Source organism: Microcaecilia unicolor, chromosome 1 (assembly GCF_901765095.1).
Source record: "Microcaecilia unicolor chromosome 1, aMicUni1.1, whole genome shotgun sequence".
In the NCBI taxonomy this organism is placed as follows: Eukaryota; Metazoa; Chordata; class Amphibia; order Gymnophiona; family Siphonopidae; genus Microcaecilia; species Microcaecilia unicolor.
This window is the reverse complement of record NC_044031.1, coordinates 281,303,768-281,327,389: the sequence shown is the minus strand read 5'-3', so window position 1 is coordinate 281,327,389 and position 23,622 is coordinate 281,303,768. Positions and strand designations below refer to the sequence as shown.

The following is a 23,622-nucleotide window of genomic DNA, read 5'->3' as shown; positions in this document are numbered from 1 at the left end:
TGTCGGCAGTGCAGAGGTAGGGAATTCAGAGGAAAGGGCTCAAGTACTAGAAGGCAGTACTGTGAGAAATATCCAGTAGTAATCGAGAAGGTAAGGGGAACATAAGCAATGATGCTGACAAAGAATGGAGGGCGTAGAAAGCAGTATCGGACTTTAATGGATTAAGGTGTGATGGATCAAAGTAAGAATCTTAGATTGCAGGTGAGCAGTTACAGAGAACTGGTGCTGAGACCTTGAGAGGGGGGAAGTAGTTAGGATAGCAGGTGCCCAAAAGAAGCTTAAGTGCGGTAGACTGAGTTGAAGATTCTTGACAGAAGACAGAGTGAGAGACTTCTGACAAAATTAGTCATGGGATAGGAGGTAATGTTCTGTTGTGGATTAGGAATTGGTTATTTGACAGAAAACAGAGGGTAGAGTTAAATGAACTTTCTCTCAGTGGAGGAGGGTGATTTGTACTGGGATCGGTGCTATATTTATAAATGATCTGGAAATTGGAACGACAAAGCGAGGTGATTTAATTTGCAGATGACACAACTATTCAAAGTTTTTAAAAGTATGTGGACTGTGAAAAATTGCAGGAAGATGTTAGGAAATTGGAAGACTGGTCATCCAAATGATAGATGAAATTTAATGTGGACAAATGCAAAGTGATGCACATTGGGAAGAATAATCCGAATCATAGTTACCTGATGCTAGGGTCCACCTTGGGGGGGGGTCAGCATTCAAGAAAAAGATCTAGGTGTCGTCATAGACAATATGCTGAAATATGCCCAGTGTGTGATGGCAGTGGCCAAAGAAGCAAACAGTATACTAGAAATTCCTAATAATTTCTAGCATCCTGTTTGCTTCTTTGGTCATAGGATAGTAAATAAGACCGGGAATACTTAATGCCTCTGTATTGCTCCATGGTGCGACCTCACCTTGAGTATTTTGTTCAGTTCTGGTTGCTGTATCTCAAAAAAAGGTATAGCAGAATTAGAAAAGATACAAAGAAAAGCAACCAAAAAAGGGGGATGTAACTCCTCTCATATGAGGGAAGGCTAAAGAAGTTAGGGCTCTTCAATTTGGAAAAGAAACAGCTGAGGGGAGATATGATTGAGGTCTACAAAATCCTGAGTGGTGTAGAATGAGAAGAAGTGAATCAATTTTTTACTCTTTCTAAAAGTAGAAAGATTAATGAAGTTACATAGAAATACTGTTAAAACTAATACGAGGAAATAGTTTTTTACTCTGGAACTCTTTGCCGGAGGATGTTGCAACAGTGGTTAGTGTATCTGGGTTTGGAAAAGTCCATAGTCTGCTATTGAGACAGACATAGGGAAGCCACTGCTTGCCCTGGGATGGAATGTTGCTACTATTTGGGTTTCTGCCAGGCACTTGTGACTTGGATTGGCCACTGTTGGAAACAGGATACTGGGCTAGATGAACCATTGGTCTGACCCAGTATGGCTATTCTTATGTTCTTAAGCCTGGAGAGGAAGAAAAGCCCAGAGATTTGGGGGATGGCAGGCATGAAAGGGTGGGGACCCAGGAAGTGAACAGACTCAAAATGGTGGTTTCTGAAAAGAAGAATGACAAGATTCAGTTTCTTGGCACTGTAAAGCATTTTTACAAAAGTATTTTGGTTAAGTTTTAAGCAATGTAGATAAAATTTTTCATGTCTGTGTAAAGAGAATTTATAGAAAGGTGCTTTTATCAAAGCATGAATGAGTGTTCAAAGGAAATTTTGTATTGAATAGTGGGAGAACAAAATCTTTTTTATACTAGAAATCATGTGGGTTCCTTAGTCAACCAGGAATCTGAAGAGTGTTCCAGGGTGCCCATGTACCTCCTGATGAAGATGGGAATCCCAGCGATTAGCAAAGAGATTGAAAGCCAAATACCCACTGACTTATGGTAACTTAGTAAGTGACGGCAGATAAAGACCTGAATGATCCATCGACCGCGTGTGTGTGGAGTGCCTGCCCGTCGCGGGACCGCGCTCTTCAGTTTTTCTCTCTATCAGGTTTACCTGTTGCTCTTTTTTCGCCGGGGAACAAACCTTCCAGTGTCCTTGCACTATTTTTTTCCTTGTTTTTCCCCCCTTCTTTATTAGCTTTAGTTAAAAGAATGAAAAAATTATTTCCAAGTATTTTCTTAGTTTTGAACCCTTTTTAAGTTTCCTTTATTTTTGTACTGGCCGTGTTAAAGCAGCCTTTCTCCTTTTGTGCCTTTTTCTCTGGCACCATTGAGTTTAATTTCACTGAAGCTGTTTTCCTTTCCATGTCATCGAAAACTCCCAGTGGCTTCAAATGCTGTACTCGATTCAACCGGACCATCTCAGGTACTGATACACATTTGTGGTGTATCCAGTGCCTTGGGCCTGACCATAACGTAGCTCGTTGTGCCCTTTGTCTTCGTATGAAGGAAAGGACTCAACTTGCTCGAGAAGTCCAATGGGAGAAACTTTTTGGAGCTCGGTCTGGTCCTTCGATGGCAGCATCGAGGTTGGTAGCATCAGTGTCGGCATCGAGGGAAGCATCGACTGGAGTAGAGGTAGGGATGACTGCTGAGAGACCCAGACACACTGGGAGCAGCGAGGCATTGAGTGGGTCTCCACCAGTCTCAAGGCCTCATGCTGTGCAGGCCTCACGGGACCATCCATTGTCTGACCCGACCCCAAGGCAACGTGGGGATTCGATGTCGTCCTCGTCGGCACCGAGGAGTCTAGGTGAGGTGCGTTGAGCGAAGGCTAAGAAGCACCAACACCGTTCTCTTTCGACCATATGGTGCCTGGAGCTCCGGGGTGCCGAGGGATTTGGCACCCGAGAAGCGTCAATGCCAGGAAGACTGCTCCCTCTCCATTCAAGAGGTGACGGCGCATCGGTCTTCCAGCAGTCAAGTTCCTGCTCCTGAGCCCCAGCTGGTTTTACAACCTGTTGTCCTACTAGCCCCGCAGCCTCTGCCGATGGCTCTCGACGAGTGGATCCGGGCCTTAACTTTCAGAACTCCTGAAAGGACTGCTTTGCCACACTGCATTGGCTTCGGGGGTGCTTGCATCTAGCATTCCGTCTGCTGCAGCTATGTCTGGCCCTCCACCCGTGGTGCAGTCTCTGGTCTCGGCGCCGTTTGCAGCTCCGGTGTCGGCCTTCACCCAGGCCGTTGCCCTGTCAATGGAGGAAGCTTTGCCGCAGTCCACACAGGAGTCTGCCCCTCGACATCGACCTCAAGACTATGGGTCTTCGGCATAGAGGCGGGTTCGTTGTCGGAAGTCACTGAGGGAAGTGCTCTCCAGCACAAAGGAGTAAGATCCCAGGTACTTATCCTCCGATGAGTCCAATGGGATTCCCTCTGAACCTTCCCCTTCGACTGAAAGGAGCCGGTCTCCACCAGAGAGCTTCTCCTTTTCATCTTTTGTGCTGGACATGGCTCAGGCCATTCCGTTCCCCGTAGAAGTGGAGGATGAGCCCAGGGCTGAGATGCTCGAGGTCCTGCATTACACCTGCCCAGCTAGGGAGGCAGTGACAGCTCCTTTGCATAAGGTACTGAAGAAAGTCCTTGTGTGAAATTGGGTGTCCCCCTCTGTGCCCATCATTCCCAAGAAGGTTGATTCTCAATACCAGATCCACAGGGAACCAGGGTTGATGAGGTCTCAGTTACCCCACAACTCCATGGTGGTGGACTCCTCCCTCAAGAGAGCCAAGAGTTCTAAAGACTTTGTTTCGGTGCCCCCAGGCAGAGAAGCTAGAACCTTGGATTCTTTTGGGAGAAAAATGTATCAGGCCGCCATACTCATTGCCCGTATCCAGTATTACCAGCTCTTCACGAGCATCCACTTGCAGAACTTGGTGCAGCAGCTGTCTAGTTTGGTCGATGCCCTCCCTCCAGAGTAAGCTGAACCTTTTCGCCAGCTGGTCAAACAGCAGAAGGCGTGTCGTAAATTCTTGGTCAGGGGCACATACAATACTTTTGATGCTTAAGGTATAGCAATGTGCAGACTCTCACGACTGCGTGTTTCTGACCTGGATCATTCGGTACAGCAGGGAATAGCAGATGTTCCTTGCCGGGGGGATAATCTTTTCGGAGAGAAGGTGTAATATCTAGTTGGCCAGATCAAGAAGCATACAGACGCTATGGCTTCTCTCTCCCACCTCATCCAGAAGGTTTTTTGGTGGGCCCCAGATTGCTCCCTATTCCTATTCTAGGCATAGGTACACTCCAGTGTCTGCTCAGCCCCAGCGCGCTCATTCTCATCAACAGCGTGCGCCCAAGCCCCTGCTGCTCCCCAGCAGAAGCAAGGGATGAGCTTTAGACTGGCTCCAGCAGAGCATAGCCACCTTAAAATTGTCCGTGCTGGACGACTTGCTGGTTGGGGGGGAGGTTAATGTTTTTTCACCAAAGGTGGCCTCTGATAACCTCCGACCAGTGGGTTCTTCAAATAGCCCGGTTAGGATATACCCTCAATCTTATCTCCAAACCTCCAAATTGCCCATCGAGAGCTCACTCATTCAGCTCTCAGCACAAGCATTTACTTGCAGAGGAACTCTCCGCCCTTCTAAAGGCCCATGGGGTCGAACCCATTCCACCAGGGGAAGAGGGGTAGGGATTCTATTCCAGGTACTTCCTTGTGCAGAAAAAAACGAGGGGGGGATGCGTCCCATCCTAGACCTGTGGGCCCTGAAAAAAGTTCAGGATGGTTTCCCTGGGCACCCTTCTTCCTATGATTCAGAAAAATGATTGGCTGTGCTCTCTGGACTTAAAGGACGCTTATACTCATATTCTGATACTTCCAGCCCACAGGAAGTACCTCCAATTTTGTCTGGAAATGCAGCACTTTCAGTACCGCATACTGCCCTTTGGCCTAGTGTCAGCTCCCAGGGTATTTACCAAATGTCTAGCAGTAGTTGTAGCATTGCTACACAGACTGGGAGTGCATGCGTTTTCTTATCTTGACGATTGGCTCGTGAAGAGCACCTCGTAGGATGGTGCTCGGGAGTCCATGCGGAGAACTGTTCAGGTGCTAGAAATATTAGGGTTTGTAATAAATTACCCTAAGTCCCATCTCAACCCTGTTCAACAATTGGAGTTCATAGGAGCTTTGCTCGACACGACAATTGTTCAAGTCTATCTTCCCGAGGCACAGGCGGACAACCTTTTGTTGTCCAAGGTTCGACAAATCACAGCTTGGCAGACGTTGAGACTCTTGGGCCACATGGCCTCCGCAGTTCATGTTATACCCATGGCATGTCTTCACACGAGATCTGCTCAATGGAGCCTGGTTTCTAAGTGGTGTCAAGCCACTGGGAATCTAGAAGATGTCATCCAAGTGTCCACCGACCTTGTACACTCACTCCTGGGCTGGGGAGCTCATGTAGATGGGCTTCACACCCAAGGGGCTTGGTCCCTCCAGGAAAGACTCTTCAGATCAATCTCCTGGAGCTTCGAGCAATCTGGAACTCTCTAAAGACTTTCAGAGATCGGCTGTCCTACTAAGTTATCCTAATTCAAACAGGCAACCAGGTTGCGATGTATTACACCAACTAGCGGGGGGAGGGGGCACCAGATTTCGCCCTCTGTGTTAGGAGGCTGTCCAGATGTGGCTCTGGGCAAGCCGTCACGCCATGTTTCTTCAGGCCATTTATCTGGCGGGTGTAGAAAAACAGTCTGGCCGACAGACTGAGCAGGATCATGCAACCTCATGAGTGGTATCTGAATATGGGCGTTGTCCGCAAGATCTTCCAAGCGTGGGTCACCCCATCGGTGGATCTTTTTGCCACTCAACCACAAAGTCCCTTGGTTCTGTTCCAGACTTCAGGCCCACGACAGACTAGCGTCAGACGCCTTCCTCCTTTATTGGAGGACAGGCCTATTGTATGCATATTCTCCAATACCTCTAGTGGGAAAGACTTTGTTGAAACTCAAGCAAGACCGTGGAATCATGATTCTGATTGCACCCTTATGGCTGCAACAGATTTGGTTCCCTCTTCTTTTGGAATTGTCCTCCGAAGAACTGTGGAGAATGGAGTGTTTTCCGACCCTCATCACATAGAATGAGGGGTAGCTTCTGCATCCCAACCCTCCAGTCTCTGACTCTCACGGCCTGGATGTTGGGAGCCTAGAATTCGCTTCCTTGGGTTTTTCGGAGGGTGTCTTCCATTTAAAAGCGGTGTTACTCTTTCAAATGGAGGAGGTTTGCTGTCTGGTGTGACAGCAAGGCCATAGATCCCCTTTCTTGTCCTACACAGACCCTTCTTGAATACCTTCTACACTTATCAGAGTCTGGTCTTAAGACCAACTCCATAAGGGTTCACCTTAGTGCAATTAGTGCGTATCATCAGCGTATAGAAGGTAAGCCTGTCTCTGGAGAGCCTTTAGTTCACTTCATGAAAATTTGCTTTTGTCAAAGCCCCCTGTCAAACCTCTGCCAGTGTCATGGGGTCTCAACGTTGTTCTCACTCAGCTGATTAAAGCTCCTTTAGAGCCACTGAACTCCTGCCATCTGAAGTACTTGACCTGGAAGGTCGTTTTCTTGGTAGCTGTTACTTCAGCTCGTAGGGTCAGTGAGCTTCAGGCCTTAGTAGTGGATGCACCTTATACTAAATGTCATCACAACAGAGTAGTCCTCCTCACACACCCTAAGTTCCTGCTGAAGGTGGTGTCGGAGTTCCATCTGAACCAGTCAATTGTCTTGCCAACATTTTTTCCCCGTCCTCATGCCCACCCTTGCGAAAGCAGCTTGCACTCCTTGGACTGCAAGAAAGCATCGGCCTTTTTTGTGGAGCAGTCGAATCCCTTCAGACAGTCCGCCCAATTGTTTGTCTCCTTTGATCCTAACAGGAGGGCAGTCGCCATCGGTAAACGGACCATTTCCAATTGGCTAGCAGATTACATTTTCTTCACATGCCCACCTGGGCTGACTATAGGGCCACATCACGGCTCATAATGTCAGAGCCGTGGCTGCGTCAGTGGCCCACTTGAAATCAGCCTCCATTGAAGAGATTTCAGCCTCCATTGAAGAGATTTGCAAAGCTGCAACGTGGTTTTCGGTTCACACATTCACATCTCTACTGTCTTGAGCAGGATACCTGACTTGACAGTCTGTTTGGGCAGTCAGTTTCGCAGAATCTTGTTTGGAGTATAGAATCCAACTACACCCTCCTAGGCCTGTTTTATTTTGTTCCAGGCTGCACTCTGTTTCAGATTGTATATGGTTTCAGGTTAATCTGTGTTATTTCCTTGCCGTTGCAAGGCCCAGTTGACCGTAGTTTGTTGTTTTGGGTGAGCCTGGATGCTAGGGATACCCCACTTGTGAGAATTATTCAGCCTGCTTGTCCTCGGAGAAAGCGAAGATACTTACCCATAGCAGGTATTCACAAACCCACCCAGCTCCTCTTGGAGTTATCTTCTGTCTTTCACTCTTTCTTTTGTTTTTCACTGAACTGAAGAGTGTGGTCCTGCGTGTGCGGTTGGGTGCGCAACATGCTTCAGAAGGCTCCAGCAAATTTTTTTGGTATACATAATGCCAGTTCCCGGGCCGACGCGGATTGTCGACCCATTTTGAGAATGATCAGCCTGCTGTCCTTGGAGGATACCTGCTACAGGTAAGTATCTTTGCTATACTTGATCATGGTCTTTCTTTGGTGTTTTCTGGGACATAGACTGTAGAAGTCTGCCTGGCTCTGTCCTTATGTTCCAACTACTGGAGTTCCTTTCAAAGCCCACTTCAGCCTGTCCGAATCGTCTTGTCATTTGCAGACATGCTGTAAAAGTCTGCCTAGCACTGCCCTCATGTTCCAAATTACTGGAGTTTCTTTCGAAGCGCTCTCCAGAGTCTCCAGCGCATCCTAAACCGTATTGCTTTAGGAGGGACTAAGACCATACAAGCCAGCCCAGCACCGGCCTTAGTTGATACAGCCAAAGTTGCCATCTAAACACCACTTGACATCAAACACATATGCAAACCTTTTTTTTTTTTAATGCCTTTCATTTTCTAATTAGAGATCCTCTGTGTTCATCCCATGCCTTTTTGAATTCCACCACAATTTTATTTATTTATTTTTATTTATTTGGATTTTGCTCACACCTTTTTCAGTAGTAGCTCAAGGTGAGTTACATTCAGGTACACTGGATATTTCTCTGTCCCAGGAGGGCTCACAATCTAAGTTTGTACCTGAGGCAATGTTTTTTTTTTCTTCTCCACTACCTCCCTTGGGAGGGCATTCCAGGCATCATTCACCCTCTCTGTGAAAAAGAATTTCCTGACATTACTCCTTTGTCTACCACCCTGCAACCTCAGTTTGTCCTCTAGTTTTACCATTTTCGCTTCTCTGGAAAATATTTGTTTCTATATTAATACCTTTTAAGTATTTAAATATCTATCACATCTACCTTGTCCCTCCTCTCCTCTAGGGTATACATATTCAGTTCTTCCAGTCCATACCAGCCCCATACCATTTTTGTCGCTTTCCTCTGGACTGCTTCGTCTTTTTTTTTTTTTTTACATCTTTAGTAAGTCACGGTCTCCAAAACTGAAAACTATACTGCAGGTGTGGCTTCACCAACGACTGGAACAGGGGCATCAACACCTTTCTTCTGTTCATTACACCTCTCTCTATTTTTCACTCAAACAATAGCAATCACTATTGAAAACAACAGCAAATTTGGAGGTGTAATAAGACACTCTCACAAGATTTACATTCTCTCTGTTAGGGGATTGGGGGCAGAGGGGTGGGAGTTTTCAAGGGGTCTATAAAGGGGGGGGGGGTTATATTCAAAATGTATTTGTCAGTGCAACAAATCTTGCTTTATTTACAATGCTGTATTACGGATTTCAGCGCTGTGCTTTATGCCTTTATTTTTTGCTTTATGTGGGTTTAGCTTCACTGTGTAGTTCCTAAGCAAATTTGCATCTAAATTCAAGTAATTAATCAGATTAGTCTGGAGACAATATGTCTGGATATATGGTTGTCATAAGTGAATATCGTTTGCTTAAAGGGGAAATGAATCAAATCCTTTTGTTTAAGAAGAGGAATTGCAGGCTTTCAATACTCCAGAAGATACAAGATGAACTGAAGTTACAAGAGGAAAAAGTACAAGTGTTTGAAAGAAATCAGAATTTTTTTATCCTTATAGACCATGACTTTTCCTATGACATCACTTTAGAGAATGACAAGTGGACAAAGTTTGTTTCCATTCCCACCCTGTTCCGTGAGCTCTGTCTGATCCCATCTGCAGAAGCCTCAAACAGTTTGGATTTTATATTTAAATCATTTTATTAAAGTATAAAAAGAAACAATATTATGTTCAACTGTTATTTTATAAATCACAACCAATACAAAACAAGGATTAAAAAAAAAAAAGAAACCCCATTTCCCCTCCCCTCTCACAAGACTACATTCTCAGTGTCCAAAGGTAGGAAAGATTTTTCAAAGGAAGATTTATTGTAAGGATGGTGGATGGATGTTGCTGCTGTTTTATGTTTGGAGATATTTTTGGAAGACACTCCTGATATTCAGCACTCTGCATTTGCCTCTGGCCTGCATTGCTATCACAGCCTATTCCCCTCCCCCCACTTCACTACCCTAAAGGTGGCTGGTTACTATTAGCAATGCAGGCCCGTCTCCTGTTCCCAATTACCTCCTTGTGCGGCGGGGGTTTACCCCCTCCCTCCCCAACACAGTGTCCTTTTCCCATTTACCTTTTCCTTGCGCAGTGGCGGTGGCAGGTCGCTGTTCCTGTCTGTACATAGTTGAAGCGCCCTCCGCTGCCACTTCCTGCAGCCGCAACCAGAGCCAGTGTTTTGCGAAACAGGAACTTGCATCAGAAGGTGGGAGTCAGCAGAGGAGGGAAGGCCCCGGAGCAGGCCTATGGGGAATCTCCTTGCGTTGCGATGGGGAAGAAGGTAAGAGAGGAAAGAACAAAGGAAGGAGGGAGGGAGGAGACGCCGAACCCACGGTAATCTCAGGTTTTGTTTTTTACTGCAGGAGCAAGGCTTTTTACTGCTCCTGCGTGGTGGTAAAAGGTTTTGCTACCACACTCGCAGTAAACCTTGGTAAACAAAAATTTTTACCCCGGTTTACTGCGGGTCCCCATTCCCATGTCATTTTCTAGTAAGGAGTGATACAGCCATGAAACATGCCAGTGTTTTGTCTGCAGCAGATGGTGGTGGCACATCTAGGGTATTGAGGTCATGGGATTTGATTTTCTGCCTTTGTGATAAAGCCAAAGCGGTTTACATAATATGCAGATACTAATGTGCAGAATGGCTAGCTGGAGTCCCTGCAGTAGGTGATCTTGAGTGGAGAAGAACCTGCTTGGTCAGGTACTATCAGCTCCCAGGGCATCAGCCCGTAGCTCCATCTTATTATTTTGTGGGACTCCTATCTGTCCCTAGAGCAGCTGATAAGATGTGTGACAGGTCGAGAACCCTCCACAATTTCTATTTTTTTTGCTATTGGTTTTTATGGGGGACTTTCTTTTTTGTTGGGGTAGAGAAAAAAGTTGATTTAAGAGAAGGAAAAAAAGTGGTAGTGCTGTGTTTAGAGCAGGCTTGTCCAAAGTCAGTCCTTCAGGGCCACAAGCGGGCCAGATTTACAGGATAACCTTCACGAATGTGCATGAGAGATGTTTACAGCAAAGTTAACAGTCGTTAGAGGCAGACCAAAATTTTTGGTTTCGGCACTGAAACCAGAATGTGTTCTTGTTTTGAATGAAAAATACCTGTGCTTTTTTGTGTGAAACCCGAAACTCGTGTAGCTCTTCCTGGACCTCCCTTAGGAAGGTATAGTGGTGTGTTTAGGGTCAGGAATGAACCCCACTTGTTCCTGCTTCATGTTGCTGCTCCATCACAATAGCTGCCGAGACTTCCTGCGGCAGCCTCAGGAGGTCCTAGAAGCCATTTTGCGATTGGGACCAGCATGGACAGGAGATCTGCTCCTGTGTGTGCTGGTTGCAATTGCAAAATGACTGCCGAGACCTCCCTCAGCAGTCCCAGCAGCCATTGTGATGGAGCAGCAGTATAGGGCACGAACAAGTAGGGCTCTGCCCCAAAGACATCATTAGATCACCAGGCCTGCCTAATGTAGGATTGTGGGTCAAGGAGGTTTAATAACAGGAGATGGCGTGAGCCTATCTGTCCCATTGTGTGGACTGAAGCTAGTAGATGGAGCTTGCGGCCATATTAGAGACACCCAAATAGCAATTGCTATTGAAAACAATAACAAACTTGAAGGTTTAATAAAACAATATAAACAAGTTTTTGCATTCTCTCTGTTAGGAGGGGGGATGGGGGGTTGGGAGTTAAAAAGAAAACAAAACAAAACCCAAATGCCACGGGACACAAGCAACCAACTGGAACAGCTTTAGACGTTTTACAGATGCACCACCTTAGGCAGTTATAAGTGTTCGCTGTTGTTTTTATGTAGAAATATCTTTGTTGTCATAAGCAAAAATAAAGGCATATAGCGCAGCATTGAAATCCGCCATACAGCATTGCAAATAACAAATCACGCTGTGGAACACTGACAAATACTTTATGAATATAACCCTTCTCCACTTCACAGACCCTTCAAACTACCTCCACCCCAAACTCCCTTTACATCCATCCGATCCCCTCCTAACAAGAGAGAATGCAAAACCTAGGAGGTTTAATAAAACAATATAAACCTCACAAGTTTGCTATTGTCATTGTTTGGGTGTCTCCAATATGGTGGCTGTGCAGGGGGGTGGGGGGGCTTCAACTTTTTGACGTCATGCCATTCCTGTCTTCATTAATCCTCCTTGTCGTGGGGGGCTGGGGGGAGGGTCAGCTCAGGAGTGGGACTTTTTGGTTGGGTGTGGTGGAGGGAGTCTTAGTTACAGTTTGTTTCTACTGAAACTGAGTGGCCAATTTCTGTCACAGATCTGGTTTCAGCACAAACCAAAGATCCTGGGTTTGGTTGGGCTCTAATGGACACGCAAGTCATTCCATACATATGTATGAGGGATATCGTGGAAATCTGGCCTGTTTGTGGCCCTCTATGACTGAACTTGGACAAGCTTGATTTTAGAGTCGTGAGTTCATGGTTGCTGTTGGAGAGGGACTGATTTGGTATTTGTGGCCTTTCTGTAGATGGTGAGTACTGGGGAATTCTGGGTAAGGGGGAACACATGCTAGATCACAGGAGGAAGTATGGTAGCTGCAGGAGCTGTTGTAGGAGTTCAGTTGGGCAGGTAGATCATGTGTTTGGAACTGTGGCCGTACTAGATTTTGAGTAGCACATATTCTTGGTTGCCTGGAGCATGTGGCTCTGGAGGTTTGAGATCCCCAGAGCTCTTCCCAAACCATGGAGCTTGGAGAGCATGGGGTAGCAGTTGGTTGCACATCTCTTCTTTTGGACCTGCATTTCATGCAGGAGCTTACAGTTGCTTGTGGAGAGTTTTCAGAGCCCTGCATCTCTCGTGTGCAGGAACCACAGTGGTTCCTGCAAACGAGAGATGCAGGGCTCTGAAAACTCCCCACAAGCAACTGTGAGCTCCTGCACGAAATGCAGGTCCAAAAGAAGAGATGTGCAACCAACTGCTACCCCATGCTCTCCAAGCTCCATGGTTTGGGAAGAGCTCTGGGGACCTCAAACCTCCAGAGCCACATGCTCCAGGCAACCAAGAATATGTGCTACTCAAAATCTAGTACGGCCACAGTTCCAAACACATGATCTACCTGCCCAACTGAACTCCTACCACAGCTCCTGCAGCTACCATACTTCCACCTCTGATCTAGCACAGGCTGCCAGTGGAACAGTTGCTTCTGCTAGAGGTAGTCATGCTAGTTCTGGTGGAAGAGTGGGGCGGGGCTTGGTATTTCATTTACTTTCTGATGCCCAAAAAGGGCAGCTAATTTTGACATATTCTTGACTGCATGGTAGAGAGTTGCACGGGGACTGGAATCTTACCCGTCCCCACCCATCTCCGCAAAACTTTAACCCATCCCAACCCGTCCTCACCCATCCTCGCAAGAATTTATCCCATCCCCACCCATCCCCGTAAGAATTTAATAGTACATAAAAGAAAATTCTGGTCAGCTCCCTCAGTTGATCTCTGTATTTGAGCCACAGCACTATAGGCAAGGAAGGAATGGAAGCTGAAACTTGGAACACTCTGGTGTGCACATGTAAGATTTCTCTGATTTACTAGCACTGTGTGCTGAGAGGTCACCACATGCACGTGCCAGTAGGTCAGGTGACATCCAATGCTCATGCCTGTGTCAGAGCTGAGGTCTGCGCGTGAGTCCGGGAGCAAAGAGGATTAATTGTAACATAGTAAGTGACAGCAAATAAAGACCTGAACGGTCCATCCAGTTTGCCCAATAGTCACACTCATTATCAATTCATGATTAAATCAATGTGTGATATTATATACTTGATTGTGGTTTTTCTTTCGAGTTTCTGGAACATAGACCATAGAAGTCTATCTGGCCCTAGCCTTATGTTCCAACTGCTGGAGTTGCTGTTGAAGCCCACTCCAGTCTATTTGTCTTCTCATTTGTGGGTCACAGACCGTAAACATCTGTCCAGCACTGTCCTTATGTTCCAGCCACAAAAGTTACTGTGTAAGCTCTTTCCAGCCCATCCTAAACCAGATTGCCATGTATGAGACACAGACCATACAAGTCTGCCCGGTATCAGCCCTATTTCCTCACAGCCAGAGTCGCCATCTAAGCGTCACTTGACACATCCACACACATGCAGCCATTTAAGGTTAGGATTTTTATAACTTTCATTTTCTAATTAGATGTCCTCTGTGTTCATCCCATGCCTTTTTGAATTCCGTCATCATTTGTGTGTCTACCACTTCCCTAAATGGAAGACTTCCCACATTTGTGCTGTTAAAGCAAGGAAGAAGAGGAGGAGGAGGAGGAGGAGGAGACAGCACTCAAAAAAACTCGGTAGATGAGAGGCTGGTGCAGGTGCAGCTTACACTTCCGCGGGAACCCCGCAGAACTGCTTCTGTCCCCGCGGGAACCCCGCAGGAACTGCTTCCGTCCCCGCGGGAACCCCACAAATCCCGTTCCCGTGCAGCTCTCTACTGCATGGGGGCCAATTCTTCGCATTGGGTTCCTTGTTTTTGAATAGAGTCCTTTAGATTGGTAATAGTGGTGGTCAGGAAGCAAGTGTTCTACCTTCTCTAGACTTGTCAGACCTATTTTCATGCCCTGATTGATAGCAGCGCTAGAAATGTGGTTGTGTTGTGTGCTAGGTAAACGTTTTCAGTTCAGAGCACCCCAGCCTCCCTGATCAAGCCACAGAACCCGGGACTCAAAGATTGTGATGGTGGCCTTCCTTGCAGGGAGGGTGTCCGGTGCATCTTTACCTGAATGATTGCCTTATTTGAGCCATGGCAGATGCCAGGAGAGCCACTTGCAGGGTGGTTCATGGTTTGGAGGGGCTGTACTGGATGGTGAATTATGCCAGAAGCAGTCTACACACTGTCACAATTTCAGTATTCATTTTGATACCAAAGTAGGCAAGGTTTTTCTGACTCGAGAGTATGAGCAAATTATTTTTCTGGGTGCATGGGATTATCTCTAGTTGTAGGGGTTGATGGCATGACACAAGTTTAGTTCTCTGGTTCTCTGGGCACAGGCTCACTTGAGGCCTTTTCCATGGTCCCTTTTATGTTCAGACAATTTTTATTGGTGACCAACAATGTTACGAAACTCCTAGCCACCCGTCTGGGGTTAACCCCCAGCCACTTAGGTCTATCCACAGCACAGCTCGGTTCCACCTGTACCTTCCGCTTGTGCTCTACATGATCACTCTGCTCCCACTGACTGGGTCACAACCACCTCTGGGCAAGTCTCTCACTCTCAAATTATCCCCAGTGATTTCTAGGTTACTGGAGGCCACACTCCCAATGGTCCCACAGTTCCCAGAATGCACTCACAGATCCAACACACAAACCACCAGGATTCTTTATCAGTCCAGACAGGCAGGGTGAACAAACAAATGTGTTTATTCTCAGAACTTGGAACAGTGGACAGAAAATGTGCAATCGGCAAACAATAACAGGTAACTGAAAATATGGATCAATTATAACACTAAACATTTGTTTACTTTCTAAAAAGTACCTGCGGAGATCAGGACATATAGCTGCTCACCAGTTATCAAATATAACTTGTTTTTACAGGACTTCAGCAAAGAGCTCTATCTCTTTTCCTGGGCTGGAACGGGGGAACCCCCCCCCCCCCCAATACAGTTCAGATGAAAAGAGCTCCTGGGCCAGTTGGCGCTAGAGAGTTGCACGGGGACAGAAATGCAACCCATCCCCGCCAGAATCTAACCCGTCCCCACCTGTCCCCATGAGTGATCTCCTCCGTCCCCGCTTGTCCTCGTGAGTGATCTCCATCCCCACCTGTCCCCATAAAAAAAGGAAGTATAAAGTACTGAGTGGAGTGGACGGGGGCACACAATGCAGAGTAATACATTTAAAACAAATCTGAGAAAATATTTCTTCACTCATTAATATACTGAATCTTAGAAAAAGGGCAATAAATACATAAAACAAACTGAAGTTTTTTCCACACTAAAATAGAGAATATTATTGGTCACCCTAACAGCACAATGCTCTCAACAAAAGAAACAAGTGGGTATGCTAATGCTTTAGCTGCAGTAAAACAGCTCACAAACAGCCAGTTCCCACCATGAGAGAAATAAACTGCCTATACATATAAAAAAATAAAAGTAGTCAGCTGAGCTCACCTCTGTGCAGTTCTCTTCTGTGGATGACTGTCACTCACTCACAGTCACTAGTAGTACTCACTGCCCCTTCTCTTCTGGTCTGGCTCTGGTCACAGTACCACAGTTGCTGAACTTCTGCTGCCTTCCAGTTCTCTCTCCTTCAGTGCCAGTTGCTCCGTCCTGCTCCCTCCCTCTCTCCTCTGTGACACAGCTGATCTGCTACCTCTGAGAGAAGTCCTCCATCCCCACGGGAATACCGCATGTATCGTTCTGTCCCCGCGGCACTCCCGCTGACTGGGGGGGGGGGGGGGGGAGGGATTCTGCGGGCTCCCTGCAAACCCCGTTCCCGTGCAGACCTCTAGTTGGAGCCCAGTCAACAACAACATTAAAAAAAAAAAAGCTGGTTTAGTCACTACAGGCATTTCCTCTCTCTGTGTTAACTAAAGAAGGGAAAGGTTAATTCTTTGAAATGGCTTAAAACATAACAGGATAGATCATAAGGAATGCCAAGCCAAATGCAAAGCGGAGATAAGGAGGGCAAAAAAGGACTTTGAGAAGAAATTAGCGTTGGAAGCAAAAATACATAGTAAAAATTTTTTTAGATACATTAAAAGCAGGAAACCGGCCAAAGAGTCGGTTGGGCCGCTGGACGAAAATGGTGTTAAAGGGGCGATGAAGGAGGACAAAGCCGTAGCGGAGAAATTAAATGAATTCTTTGCTTCGGTCTTCACCGAGGAGGATTTGGGGGGGACACCGGTGCCGGAAAGAATATTTGAAGCGGGGGAGTCGGAGAAACTAAACAAATTCTCTGTAACCTTGGAGGATGTAATGGGTCAGTTCAGCAAGCTGAAGAGTAGTAAATCACCGGGACCTGATGGTATTCATCCCAGAGTATTAATAGAACTAAAAAATGAACTTGCGGAGCTACTGTTAGAAATATGCAATCTGTCCCTAAAATCGAGTGTAGTACCGGAAGACTGGAGGGTAGCCAATGTTACTCCGATTTTTAAGAAGGGTTCCAGAGGAGATCCGGGAAATTATAGACCGGTGAGTCTGACGTCAGTGCCGGGCAAGATGGTGGAGGCTATTATTAAGAATAAAATTGCAGAGCATATACAAAAACATGGACTGATGAGACAAAGTCAGCACGGATTTAATGAAGGGAAGTCTTGCCTCACCAATCTAATGCATTTTTTTGAGGGGGTAAGCAAACATGTGGACAATGGGGAGCCGGTTGATATTGTATATCTGGATTTTCAGAAGGCGTTTGACAAAGTGCCGCACGAAAGACTCCTGAAGAAATTGCAGAGTCATGGAATCGGAGGTAGGGTATTATTATGGATTAAGAACTGGTTGAAAGATAGGAAGCAGAGAGTAGGATTGCGTGGCCAGTATTCTCAGTGGAGGAGGGTAGTTAGTGGGGTCCCGCAGGGGTCTGTGCTGGGTCCGTTGCTTTTTAATGTATTTATAAATGACCTAGAGATGGGAATAACTAGTGAGGTAATTAAATTCGCCGATGACACAAAATTATTCAGGGTCGTCAAGTCGCAGGAGGAATGTGAACAATTACAGGAGGACCTTGCGAGACTGGGAGAATGGGCGTGCAAGTGGCAGATGAAGTTCAATGTTGACAAGTGCAAAGTGATGCATGTGGGTAAGAGGAACCCGAATTATAGCTACGTCTTGCAAGGTTCCGCGTTAGGAGTTACGGATCAAGAAAGGGATCTGGGTGTCGTCGTCGATGATACGCTGAAACCTTCTGCTCAGTGTGCTGCTGCGGCTAGGAAAGCGAATAGAATGTTGGGTGTTATTAGGAAGGGTATGGAGTCCAGGTGTGCGGATGTTATAATGCCGTTGTATCGCTCCATGGTGCGACCGCACCTGGAGTATTGTGTTCAGTACTGGTCTCCGTATCTCAAAAAAGATATAGTAGAATTGGAAAAGGTACAGCGAAGGGCGACGAAAATGATAGTGGGGATGGGACGACTTTCCTATGAAGAGAGGCTGAGAAGGCTAGGGCTTTTCAGCTTGGAGAAGAGACGGCTGAGGGGAGATATGATAGAAGTGTATAAAATAATGAGTGGAATGGATCGGGTGGATGTGAAGCGACTGTTCACGCTATCCAAAAATACTAGGACTAGAGGGCATGAGTTGAAGCTACAGTGTGGTAAATTTAAAACGAATCGGAGAAAAGTTTTCTTCACCCAACGTGTAATTAGACTCTGGAATTCGTTGCCGGAGAACGTGGTACGGGCGGTTAGCTTGACGGAGTTTAAAAAGGGGTTAGATAGATTCCTAAAGGACAAGTCCATAGACCGCTATTAAATGGACTTGGAAAAATTCCGCATTTTTAGGTATAACTTGTCTGGAATGTTTTTACGTTTGGGGAGCGTGCCAGGTGCCCTTGACCTGGATTGGCCACTGTCGGTGACAGGATGCTGGGCTAGATGGACCTTTGGTCTTTCCCAGTATGGCACTACTTATGTACTTATGTACATGCACCACCTGTTGGCCAAGCTAGAGAATGCACTTCAAGATTTAATAAAGGCAGGTTTTTTTTGTTTGTTTTTTAAAACACACTGTTCTGTCACAAGTGTAGTTCTCTGGGCATGAGCTCACATGAGGCCTCTTCCATGGTCCCTTTAGGTTTAAACTATTTTTGGTACCGATAAGAATTGACAAACATTTGCAAATCACTACTGCTATTACTATTTATCATTTCTATAGCGCCACAAGGCATATGCAGCGCTGTACACCATACACGAAAAGATAGTCCCTGCTCAAAGAGCTTAACAATAGTTATCCAGTATCTGAAGAATGTTACCCCCCCCCCCCCCCCAAAATCAACCGTGCCCCCCACAGACAGACTAAAAAGTCACCCATGGAGAGGGCTTGGTTTTTGAACCCCTCCCTCTGAGCTCTACACAAACAGAGTTTTGTGCACCAATCCCCATCGTTCCCCATCAGTGACATAGTGATACACAGGGGACAAGTAATACACAGTAACAAAGAACTGGTTCCTGCAACAACCAAAAATCATGACAAAAAAACTAAAAAGCATCAAAGAGCAAACACTTTCTCTTGTACATTTTGAGTTTTAAGACCCTGCATGTATATAACCCCATACCCAAGGATGCAAAGAAAAATGCCAATGAACTAACGAACTATAGACCAGTAGCATCTATTCCCTTAATCAACAAAATAACAGAAGGCATGGTGACCAAACAACTTAGAGTATCTAAACAAGTTCTCAATACTACACGATTCCCAGTCAGGATTTCGCTCTAATCATAGTACGGAAACCGTACTAGTCACGCTTATAACAAAACTCAAACAACTGATAGCAAACGGCAACAACATACTACTGTTACAGTTCGACATGTCAAGCGCATTTGACATGGTTGACCATGGAATTTTATTACACATCCTTGAATACTTTTGGAATCTGAGGCAACGTTCTCAATTGGTTTAAAGGGTTCTTAACCACCCGCTCATATCAAGTGACTTCAAATTCGACTACATCAGCTACTTGGACACCTGAATGTGGAGTTCCACAGGGATCTCCCCTCTCACCGACCATATTCAACCTGATGATGACATCCTTGGCTAAACTACTATCGAATCAGAATCTAAACCCATATATATACGCTGATGATGAAACTATCTTTATCCCATTCAAACATGATCTAAGAAATCTCCTATGAAATCAACCAAAGCCTACATATGAATTCCTGGGCAGATGCATTTCAACTGAAACTAAATGAAGAAAAAACCCAATGCCTAGTACTCACCTCGCAATACAACAAGAAGGAATTTACCACCATCAACACACCTAAACTAAGTCTACCAGTTTCAGACACCCTAAAAGTTCTCGGCGTCACCATTGACCGACACCTAACACTCGAGAACCATGCGAAAAACATAACTAAAAAGATGTTTCACTCAATGTGGAAATTAAAAAGAGTCAGACCATTTTTCCCAAGGAATGTCTTCCGCAACCTGGTACAATCATTGGTACTTAGTCATCTGGACTATTGTAACTCACTCTATACCGGCTGCAAACAGCAAATACTCAAAAAAAAAAAAAAAAAAAAAAAAAAAAAAAACTCCAGACAGCCCAGAACACAGCAGCCAGACTTATATTCAGCAAACCAAAATACGAAAGCGCAAAACCCCTACGCAAAAAACGACACTGGCTCCCACTCAAAGAACGCATCACGTTCAAACTCTGTACCTTGGTCCATAAAATCATCCATGGTGACGCCCCAGCCTACATGTCAGACCTAATAGAACTACCACCCAGAAACGCGAAAAAATCCTCTTGCACATTGCTCAATCTTCATCCTCCCATGTGTAAAGGCTTGAAATACAAATTAATGCATGCATCAACTTTCTCCTATACAAGCATACAGTTCTGGAACGCGCTGCCACGCAACCTGAAAATGGTCTATGAAATGACCAACTTCCGCAAACTGCTGAAAACTTATCTCTTCGACAGAAAGATCAACACGTGTAACTGTTCATTCTTTAAGATATCCAGAAATGTTCTTTATGCTCTTTAATGTCTTTGCTCTAACACTATCATGTATTTCACCATCATGTACCCAAAGCTTTCTGTAAAACCAAATGTATACTCTTCTATTTCCAGTATCCACGATGAATTGTAAGCCACGTTGAGCCTGCAAAGAGGTGGGATAATGTGGGATACAAATGTAATAAAATAAATAAAAATCATTTACGGTGAAGCCCCGGGATACATGACAGACCTAATCGACTTACCAACTAGAAACACATCTGAATCAACACGACCTTATGTAAACCTGCACTACCCAAACTGTAAAGGCCTTAAATACAAATCAACCTACACATGCAGCTTCTCCTACATAAGCACACAACTATGGAACGCACTACCAAAAGCCTTGAAAACGACGTATGACCACCTGAACTTCCGTAAATCACTAAAAACTAACCTGTTCGAAAAGGCATACCTCACCAATCCAACTTAAATGCCTGATCTCTGCAACACAACAAAACTAAAGAACGTAATGGACATAACTCAACTCTTCCGCTGTACGATTCCCTAATGAGGCTATGGCACATAAACTCTAACCTACCACAACATCACTTTGTATTTGTTCACACCGGAGCCTGCAGATGCCTCTCCGGCACTATGTAAGCCACATTGAGCCTACAAATAGGTGGGAAAATGTGGGACACAAATGTAATAAATAAATAAAATTAAATATGTAGGGTTTCTCCAGGTGATACTTGATTTAGTATATGACTGCAATCCCTGAGCACCAGAGACTGGATATATAACCCTCATACAGAATAAAAACAACGCTGAGATGTAAAGGATGAAATGTGTATCTCTAAGCTCTACCTATACCAATTCATGTAGTTTCTTTCCTCCAGTGCCAGTAAGCTGGCACTTCCAGCTCAGTCCAGCATTTCAGTATGCACTTCCCCAAAATACATGCTTTCATTAACCAGGTTTGCTGACTTTTATCTCTGAGCTCCATTGCTGATACTTGGCCCAGTAAAATAAAGGGAGAAAGGAAATGGATTGCTGAAGGATCTATTTGAAATGCTCACCAACAGCCTCCAAAAAGACCTAATAACACATTCTCAAAAGGCATGATAAAAGGTATTAGAGACTGCATATTTTAAGCAAATAGGAGTAAGACTATATCCCATTTCATGCAGATTTGATTGCGAAACATAAGCCCTCAAAAGAACATGAAATTGACACACCTGTGACTCTGCAGTGGACACCTACATGGGTGGTCTCCTTCTGTTGGTTGCACCAGGTGCAGGACTTCAAGGTGTGACTACATTTTGGTCCAGAGAAATTTGTTGCGTTGTGATGTTGCTCTGTATTTCTTCCAGGGTATGGACCTGGAACACACCCAACCTCCCCCCTGCCCTCTCGGTTTGGTTGGATGATCGATTGGTTGATTGTAACATCAAGGAGAGGTGGTATAGGGATTTTGATTCCATCGGCATACTGGGACTATTCACCTTGTGCTAGTGTGGCCTCTTGTGAAGGGGATAGTGATCGGTGTCCTGTTAGATAATGCAGAAACTGTGGCTTATGCCAACGAATAGGGAGATATGTGGAGTGGAGTGCAGCAGTTATGCAGGAGATGAGTTTCCTGTTCCAGAGAGCAGCTTGTAATCTGGAAGTGATTTCAGCAGCTCACATAACTGGTGTGGAGACTATCCGGGTAAGTTTTTATTTGAAAACATCATGATGCCAGTGAGCATTTCATTGCTAATGGAACTTTCAGTCATGGATCTGATGGCAGCTTGTCAGAACACTATTTTACCCAGGTTTTTCATTTGCAAAATGCAGCCCAGCTCTGCTGGCATGGGTGTCCTTATTCAACATTGGCTGTTAAGAGGGAAGCTTTTGTACTTTTTGTGCCATGGTCTCATCAAGTATTTCACAGGATAGATCATTCTTAATCATTTTGATGGCTCTAGATTGGCCTACATGATCCTGGCATAGGTGCTTCATTCAGCACTGGCCATGAGGGAACCTTCTGTACTTGTTTCTGGTGAGGTCTGAGTTCTTTTCAGGATAGAATGTTATCCTCGGCTGTCCTGGTGGTCCCAGATTGGCCCAGGCAGCCATGATCTGCTGATATATTGAGACTTTTGGTGGAATCCTCTCTACCACTCCTTCAGGGGCTAGGACTTCTTAAGGTCTGATTCTTATGGAAGACCCAGATCCTTTTTGACTTATGGCTCATCCCTTGAGATGCTCCATTTGCATAGGAAGAGATGTTCAACTGTAATTCCAGTGTATTGAGGCATGTAAAGCCTCGACCTTCCTAGTATTTATGTGGGTGTGGTGGTTGGTTGAGATCTAGTGTTAAAAATGTCAGCTTTTTGCCTTGTGTGAAGATATTTCCTTCATATGGAATTTTCTGCAGTGGGGCCTTTTTATCAGGGCCTGGCTCTGAAGTTGCAGTTATTGCACTATATTCCGCCAGTGTCGCTATGCTCATATTAGCCCTCTCCTCAAGTCACTTCATTTGCTCCCTGTCCGTTTCTGTATGCAGTTCAAACTCCTTTTATTGGCTTATAAGTGCATTCACTCTGCAGCTCCTCAGTACCTCTCTCCTCTTAGATAATTTTTCCTTTCTTCAATTTCCCTTTTAATTTCTTTTAGTTCCCTGGAATTGGAGTAGGGCTGTACCTCGGTGCTCTTCAGGTCATGGACATAGATCCACTGAGTCAAGGCAGACAGACATTTAGCTCAACCTGAGTATGGTGAAGTTTGAATGGGGAACGGTCATGGGATTCAGAAGAGGACCCATGTTACTTCTCTGAGGAGGAGTCTTATGGGGTATCTTCTGAGCCCTCACCACCTCAAGAGATGTAAATCTCCACCTGAGGGTCTCTTTCACCGTATTTATAAAGAAGATGGCTTCAGCCATCCCATTTTATTTATTTATTTATTTATTCATTTTTGTATCCCACTATTATCTAAAAGCAAGTTTTGGTTCAAAGTGGCTTTCAGTTTACAATTATTGAAATTATATTGATGTGTGTGGTCTGTAATTTTCAATTATACAGTGTTACATTGGTGCATTATAATTAAAAGTGGTGTAGAGCATTGGTCGTATGTGTGGTTATCCATAGAAGTTGGAAACGGAGGAAGAACCCAGGGCAGAGATGTTGACTGTCCTGGATTATGAGTCTCCTCCTAAGGATGGGGTCACAGTACAATTGGGAATCTTCGTTGTCTGTGCAGGTGGCACCAAAGAAGGTGGATACACAATATTGTATCCAAAAGGCTTCTGGATTCAAGAAGGCTTAATTGTCATATCAGTCTCTGGTGGTCAAATCTGTCCTCAAAACGAGCTAGGAGCTCCAGGACTCAATGCCTCTGCACCCTCAGGCATGGAGGCTTGGACACTTG

At 45.2% G+C, this 23,622-nt stretch overlaps 1 protein-coding gene across 1 annotated transcript in view; it reads left to right on the top strand.

The window, feature by feature from the left end:
* LOC115472718 (putative RNA-binding protein Luc7-like 2) overlaps window positions 1-23,622 on the top strand; it is a 249,813-nt gene that overhangs the window by 17,482 nt on the left and 208,709 nt on the right. The window lies entirely within an intron of this gene.